The 8,441-nt window shown below is 39.8% G+C and overlaps 1 protein-coding gene across 15 annotated transcripts in view; it reads right to left on the bottom strand.

The window, feature by feature from the left end:
* Window positions 1-2,653: 2,653 nt before the first annotated feature.
* LOC144962345 (uncharacterized) overlaps window positions 2,654-8,441 on the bottom strand; it is an 89,030-nt gene continuing 83,242 nt past the window's right edge. For all 15 annotated transcript variants that reach the window (XR_013643451.1, XR_013643455.1, XR_013643447.1 and 12 more), the window contains one exon: window positions 2,654-2,759. The gene's annotated coding sequence lies outside the window, so the exon portion shown is untranslated. The remainder of the gene's footprint in view (window positions 2,760-8,441) is intronic.

Genomic DNA, 8,441 nt, shown 5'->3' with positions numbered 1-8,441 from the left:
AGTAAACCATTTGCATAGTATAAAGCCCGATGTATAAAGGACAGTCCATAGATATAGAGAACGTCCATTGAGGGCTACTAAGTCTGTTGCTAAGTAGTATTAATTGTCTTATAAAAAGAAAATGATTGGAACGCCTTTCACTTCCTTCTCTAAAAACCATAGCCGCGGAGAACGTCCATAGAGGGCCACTAAGTCTGTCACTGCCTTATAAGGAAAGATCAGAACGCCTTTCACTTCCTTCTTTAAAGTACAGAAGACTTAGAGGTGATCTAATTCAAAGTTACAAGATCATACACAAGATTGACAACTTGGATTTCGAATATGCGGTTTTGATGTCAACAAGAGGTGGGGTCTTCAAAATCTCCAAAGACCGGTGTTCGACCTCAATACGTGCCCACTCTTTAGTTTTCAGGACCGTAGATAACTGGAACTCTCTCTACGTCTGTTCAAGACCTACGAGAAATGTCAACGTTTTTAAGAACTGTGTTGATAGGGAATTAGATCACCTTAAGTTTAAATTCGATGAGTAATTTATGTTTGTTTTATAATTGATATCATGTACTTTATGCCTTACAACTGTAATTCGTTTTTTATCACTGTGATAGGGCCCAAAAGGCCGCAATGTAGGCCTAATTTTGCTCTTATTAGGTATTATATAGTATTGTATACTGTATATTGTAGTAATAGCTCTACTCAACGATTGTGTTTTGGTTGATGCCTGCGAGGGTTCACAACGGAAACACCAACTGTTGTGAAGAATATACGCAATAAAAACAATTGAGCTTTTATATAGCGCAATATCGACTACACGTGCTCAAAGCGCTTTATAAAGTATCCCTGGCCAACAGCAACATTTAATATTGGGGAAGGGACATGACGCCTGTTAGGCGATATTACACTTTTTTTTCGACAGAGACAGCGCGGTAAACGGCCAGGTACTCATTTTACAATGAGTACGGTGAGAGAATGTGCGCCGAGCGAGGCTCGAACCCAGGACCTTCCGATCAGTAAGCGAGTGTCATACCACAATACCACATAGCCGCACAACGTAATTGTCCTTACTATCCAGGAGGTCTGAGGTTCAATCCCTAGTCAAGGTAGACTGATTTTGTAGGATTTATTTTTTCTTGCATTTTTCTTTCAGGGTTGTCTGTCACTGTTTCATACACAAATCTGTGCTACAGTGAGGTAAGACACAACAGTCAATGAAAATGCTAATATATCACGCTGTAATATAAAATAACAGTCAACAAAGATGCCACATAATTGTTCAATGACATCCAATGAATCGTCATTGATCATAACCGTGATGTCAGCAGTCAAATCTCGTCACGGCCCGTGTCAGCTGTATCCGGTACTGACACCAATAATGGAATTCCCGATGTCAATCTTCCATGACTTCAACAAATAGCCTGATGGAAACCCCCCCCCCCCCCCCCCCACACACACACCTACATCAACCACTGTGTTCGAGACTGTCTCTCTGTCTTTGTAAACTTCTCTTGCCAATCCAGGACTGAGTGTTGGTAAATGAGGAAGATCCCCCCCCCCCCCCCCACACACACACCTACATAAACCACTGTGTGCGAGACTGTCTCTCTGTCTTTGTAAACTTCTCTTGCCAATCCAGGACTGAGTGTTGGTAAATGAGGAAGATTCCCCCCCCCCCCCCCCCACACACACACACACACCTACATCAACCACTGTGTGCGAGACTGTCTCTCTGTCTTTGTAAACTTCTCTTGCCAATCCAGGACTGAGTGTTGGTAAATGAGGCAGATTCCCCCACCCCCCCCCCCCCTCCCATCCCCAAAAAGTCACTTTCTCATTTTCTCATAATATATGCAATACAAATGTTCAGCTTTTCGGTTTGGATATTATTGTAAGATCAAGGTTATTACTACTGGTACTTAGTCTAGATACCAGTCGACAATAGTTACATTTTAGAAAACGCCATTGTTGCTGATGTGGAGTCAGATGAGGAGAGTGCACCATTGGACCAGTTTCCACCAATACCACAATAGTAGCCATCAAGACCCTACATTGTTGTGGACAGCACCTTCACGAGGACAATTCCTTAATTGACGTCTTTATTGTAATTGTTGAGGAAAGCTCCATAAAATATCATTTGCCTACTGAGACAGACCACAGTAGTAGGTTTAGTTAAATGAAGTGAACCGTAATAAATTTTAAAATCGACCCTTTAAAGGCCATCAAATCATCAGTGTTGAGTTATCTTGTTATTATCTCGCCTATTCTCATTTGTTTCCAATTCATTTTTTAAAAATGACAGATAAATCGACATCGCGCTAATATCAACATTTTACCACGGTCTCGAAGATGTCGATATATCCGTTATCGACTGTATATATATAAATATATATATATATACAACAAAGTAACACAGATTTCATGCGCACCGCAGAGGATCGTGATTCGTAGAGACAGCTGACCGGCAACGTGCTCAAGAGCACAAGCCACGATGGATGATATATATTTCACTAATTTAGCACCCGGAAAATATTGTAGACAAGACAGTAAAGATGAAGACACAAACCCCTCCCCTCAACCCCCCCCCCCCCCTCCCAAAAAAAAAGAAAAAAGAAATAACTTAAAACAACAATCACAAAACGGAAAACATAAACAAACGTCAGAATATTTTAAATCAGGTTTATTAGGCAGGACCACACAAATCAAACATGTCACAATCCTAGTCAGGAATTGAATGATGTTTCAGCGTGTCCAGCTCCATTTTGCATCTGAAAATTGGAAGAAGATAAAAAGGAAGTCAAGCTAAAATACTTTTCGAGATGATTAGAATAACTATGAACTATTATAAACAAAAAATCGTTTTGACCAGTTAAGAGTTCTGCCAGAAAAATTGTCCTTCAAATATCGATCGATTTGAATGACCCTCGTCGCAACAAATAACTCTCAAACTTGGGGGACATCACGACACATTCCCGCAGACGGGCCATTTAATTTAACACGCATTATTATGATGCTTATACATATTTAAACTCGTCATAAAAAGAGTTGTAAAAATGTTAGAATTTAAATGGATAACAAATACAACAACGACGACAAAAAAAGAACAAATCGACAAAGTCATTTTTGAATTCCAACAACCTTGTGTCTGAATAGGAATAAGCGGGTGTCCGAATTAGAACAACTGGGTTTCGTAATTGGAACAATTGGCGTCTGAATTACAAATGTTGATTTAGTGGCAAACGTTTTTAATATCTATTTTAATACACTAGTGGAAGACCGGCGATATTTGCGGAGAAATAAAGGCTATTAGGCGGTAAACTGAATGCATTCAATATCGTCTCCGGTCCGTCTTGTCCTCCATATATGACCTTTCCTCTCAGTCGGTCTCTCCTTTTTATCATAGCAACGTGAGTGCAACTCACTCGTATTAGTTGACGAACCGGACAGAAACCGGACGTAAAAGCTTAATATTGGAATTAAAATTTCTTTCCGTTTCCTACCACCAAAGTGAAATATCACACAGAGTTTCTTTGATATCGTTTTTGAACACATTTGGATGTTCAGTTCTCACTTGATAAATGTTTGAATAGTAATATAGACATTTTAGGTTACACGTAGTATTGTTTGCTGGTTTGTTTCATGTGTTTGTTGTGAGTAAATTACAGAGATGTAAAGCAGACACGCACTACCTTTCACTTTATCTATTCTCATCATTGAAATATGTGAAATATGGATAATCTTAGAAAATAAAGTTGTTTTAGATTTAACTTTTGAATTTAAGATTTGTAAATAATGTAATGACTGCTAATCAAATTGATAAATAAGACAGATCTATACAAATAATTTTTAAATAAATATAAATATATCTGTTAATGCTAAATTCCAGTAAAATTTATAAAAATATTTTAAAAAAATATTTTCCTTTTTTTTTTTTGTTTTAAAATGAATAAAAACAAAGAGAGGTAACTCATTATGCGACAGTGACATGGGAGACTGCGTTAATGAGATAAATGAAGAAGTATCTGTTGCATTGTGGAAATTAACTAAATTGAGACGAATATTTTGAGCCATCATATTTGCTCGGTTCAAACAGGCGGCCAAATCGTGATAAATCCTAAGGCCAAAGGTCAAATTACGTCTTGAATGTCGCCTGCGCTAACATTACCGCATAGGAAATCCCGCGACTTCGATCGGATGACTCATATTTAGCCCAAACGAATATACGACGTGTTCCGTACCATCCTCTATATTTGTGACCCATAGTCTCAAAACGGTATTATGTCGGAAGGAACCATATGCCTAAAAGCCGAATTAAATGTTAACCTTGTGAAAAATATAAATTGTTGGCATTGGCACTTTTCAGTATGGTATCCATTCTCCTCAATAAAACATAAACTCGACACGAGTCTGATATTTCTGGCTATGAATTCAATTTTCAACATCTTATCAACCCGACTTAATACCGTTTTGAGGCGAATGGTCACATTTAGCGTCCTGACATCGCCATGACACCACTGCCTCCTTAATGGAAATTGTCATTATCCTAACAATGAAATGTAGTAAAAGACTCATAGTTAAGGCCTCATGATTACACCGAGCAGATATTAATTACCATTTGATTCAACGGAAATTAGAATAAGCCATAATTTAAGAAAGGTTTTCAATATACTCGTAGATTTCTATACCATTCTAAGAAAAATAGTGTTATAAATTTTTAGATATGCCGGTAATTATGTGCTGGAGGATAAAAGATTAACATTCGGCGTACGGAACGATTTCATTCCAAATCATATTTCATGATTAAAACAAAATTGAATAGAGAAATCAACAAAATACATATTAGGTGTGTGTGTGTGTGTGTGTGTGTGTGTGTGTGTGTGTGTGTGTGTGTGTGTGAGTGTGTGTGTGTCTGTGTGTCCAATGTAGTTACTTTTAAGTGATTTGTGTCCCACCGCCTCAAACCCGTTTTATAACAGAATGATTCTGTTGCTAAAAAATGAGGTCTCTTATATAGGAATAAACGAGACGGGCTAAAATGCACTAAAGGCCTCTCGTGACGTATTTGTATCATTGGCTTAAACAATTCAAATTGAAGGTCAAGGTAAGCAGTCATTTATCGAAAAACTAATAACTTCTGACCTTCACCTTTTAAAATTATTGTATTCGTGCACCAAACTGTGTGTATTAATCTTGTTACGTGTTATTTAAATAATGCAATGGGGAGTTAGTGAAACGCAGCAATGGGATTTGTTTGTTTGTTGTCGTTGTTTTTAGGTGTTTAACGGCGCTTTCGACACTATTTAGGTCATTTAAGCGCCCGTTTCTGTCTTTCATCAATCTTTTATCGGCCCCGAGGGGCCACAGTTGATCAAAACGTGTATTGTTGTAATAAAATCTTTATAAAATCATAATAGTTACATGTTTGTTAAGTAAAAATATCTATTTACAATTTCTGCAGGAGTTCACATTCCTGCAGATACTTTAAAATTGTAAGCGGATCGACCGACTGGAACAGAGACTTCAAGTCTCTGTTATCATAATGTTGTGACCTTATCTGTTCTAATTCTGTACATTCAATTAAAATGTGTTGAACTGTCAGGTCACAGTTACATGTTCTGCAGAGGGGTTTTTCATCCCTCTCCAGAAGGAAACGGTGAGTGAGGGCAGTATGTCCGATCCGGAGTCGAGTTATTTTTACCTCGTCTCTTCTTTTTAGCCCCGAGTTGGGTCTGGGGCCGAGGTCACTTTTAATTTGTTTTAATTTGTTATGTACATCTCGACTCCAGGATCGTTCCCATTCCTTTCGGACATGTTTTTTTATATTGATCTTTAAATCCGCGTGTGGGATTTTACTGCCCTCTTGTAATTCTTGGCTCACCGCCTCTTTTGCCAGTCGATCCGCTTCTTCGTTCCCCTGGATACCCACATGACTAGGTACCCAGAGAAAACAAACTTTCTTTTTCTTAATAAATAATTTATTTGCACCTTCCAAGATACTTATGAGTCTTGGATCGGTGCAATAAAAATTTGAGATCCCCTTAAGTACGGACAGCGAGTCAGACAAGATCAAGAATTTATTTTTATTCGATCTCTCAGCCAAACGGAGAGCATTTAGGATTGCTCTCGATTCCGCTGTAAAGATCGAAACATTTCTATCCAGGCGAAGTGATCCTGTGCCTTCCGATGAGTGATAGGCACATCCTACTGCATCTGCGCTCTTTGAACCATCCGTAAATATGTGAGTATGGTTTTTGTATGTTTGTAATATTGCTTTTAGTGTCTGTTTGTAAATATGTGGGTCTGTTTGTGATTTTTCCAGTTTTGTTAGGTCCAAATTTATGTTTGGTCTATGTATGGACCATGGTGGTGTCTTTGCCTGGACGTATGGGTGTATCCTATCTAGACTGATGTTCATGTCTGCGATGTCTTTTTTTATTCTGCAACCTAATGGTGGTGTCATTTTTGGGTGCTTGCGAAATTTTTCTTCTAGTGTCCTATCCGTGTAGTGTACATGTTTGTGTGCTGGGTTGTCGTGCAGCGATGTGACCTTAGTAACATACTGGAGAGCCAGTTTTTTCCTCCTGAGATGGAGAGGTGGCTCATCTGCCTCAGCATAAAGGCTTGCCACTGGAGAAGTGCGGAAAGCCCCGAGTGCCAAGCGCAGTCCCTGATGATGAATTGGGTCCAGCATGCCTAAGTAGGATGGTTTTGCAGAGCCGTATACAAAAGATGCGTAGTCCAGTTTTGATCGAATAAGGGTTCGGTATATCTTTAGAAGAGTGTTTGTGTCCGAACCCCATTCCATGCTCGACAGAACTCTCATTATTCTCATAGCTTTCATGCATCGCAGTCTGAGATCTTTGATATGGGCGAGGAAATTTAGTTTCCTATCAAAGATCAAACCAGGAATCGGGCTTCGTCCTTTAACTCAATTCTGGAATTGTTGAGATAAAGGTCAGGCTGTCTAATGCAGGTGCGTTTTCGGCAGAAGTGGACAGCTACTGTTTTTGATGGGGAGAAGGAGAAACCATTGAGATTTGCCCACTCCGACAGTTTGTTTAGTTGGAGTTGTAACTGTCTCTCAATGGTGTCCATACTCGATTTACTTCGATAGCATACAAGAAAGTCATCAACATATAAGGAACAGTCAACATTCTGTCTCATTGCATTCACTATTGAGTTTATTTTAATCTCAAACAGAATGGGAGACAGAATGCTACCCTGTGGAACTCCCTCTTCCTGATCAAATGGATCAGAAAAGGTGGATCCTGCTTTGACCTGAAAGGATCTGTTGTTTAAAAATGCTCTGACAAACATTGGAAGGTTTCCTCGCAGACCAAGATTGTGCAGATCTTTGAGGATTCCGAATTTCCAAGTTGTGTCAAAGGCCTTCTCAAGGTCAAAGAAGATTGCTACCAAGTGCTCACCTTTGGCAAAGGCCTCACGAATGAAGCTCTCTAGTCGAACAAGGTGATCAACAGTCGATCTGTTCTTTCGAAAGTCACATTGGAGGTCGGAGAGGGAGTTGTTGTGTTCCAAGTAGAACATCAGACGCTTGTTGACCATTTTCTCCATCAGCTTGCATAGGCAGCTGGTGAGGGAGATTGGTCGGTAGTTTGAAGCGTCCGAATGGTCTTTCCCAGGTTTTGGGATTGGAATCACAGTGGCCAGATTCCAACTAGGTGGAAAAGTCTGTGTTGTCCATATCTTGTTATAGATATTCAAAAGGACAACCAGACTGTCTTGTGGAAGATGTCGGAGTATTTCATAACTGATGTTGTCAGGACCCGGTGCTGTGACATTTGTGTCACGGAGGCAGGCACCCAACTCCTTAAGTGTAAATGGTTTGTTGTAGTCTTCGGTGTTTGTAGATGTAAAGTTTATTGGTGTGTTTTCTGCGTTTTGTTTATGGCGCAGAAATTGTGGTGTGTGGTGTGCAGACGAGGAGCTGTGCGCCAGCCTCTCGGCCAGAGTGTTGGCAATGTCTTGTTCTGTTTCAGCCACGGATCCATCGGGACGTGTCAAGTGATTTAGTGAATCACTATCAGATCCCTTCAGTTTCCGTAACATCTTCCACACCCTATTTAGGGGTGTCTGGCTATTTATTTTGGAGACAAAGTTTTGGAAGGATCTCCGTTTGTTTTCTCGGATGATCTTCCTACACTTTGCTCGTAATTTCCTAAATGTTGTGAAATTCTCAGGGATTGGGAATCTCATCGCTTTCCTGTATGCTTTTTTCTTCTCCCGTAGGGCCGCTCGACATTCCTCTGTAAACCAGGGATTGTGTTTTCTCGGTCCACCAGAGGTTGTTGGTATTGTCGAGCTGCAGATATTTGTTAAAATATTTTTGAATTTGTCATAGCTGTCCACCTCTGTCGTAAGGAGTCTGTGACACTCCTGTGAGAAAGTTTCCCAATCTGCTCGCCGAACACTCCAACGTTTGGGCTGTG

This window comes from Berghia stephanieae, unplaced genomic scaffold (assembly GCF_034508935.2).
Source record: "Berghia stephanieae isolate SIO BIC M18660-M18661 unplaced genomic scaffold, UCSD_Bste_1.3 scaffold9, whole genome shotgun sequence".
NCBI lineage: Eukaryota > Metazoa > Mollusca > Gastropoda > Nudibranchia > Aeolidiidae > Berghia > Berghia stephanieae.
Note: the sequence above shows the minus strand (reverse complement) of the source record. Positions and strands in the feature narration are given on the sequence as shown.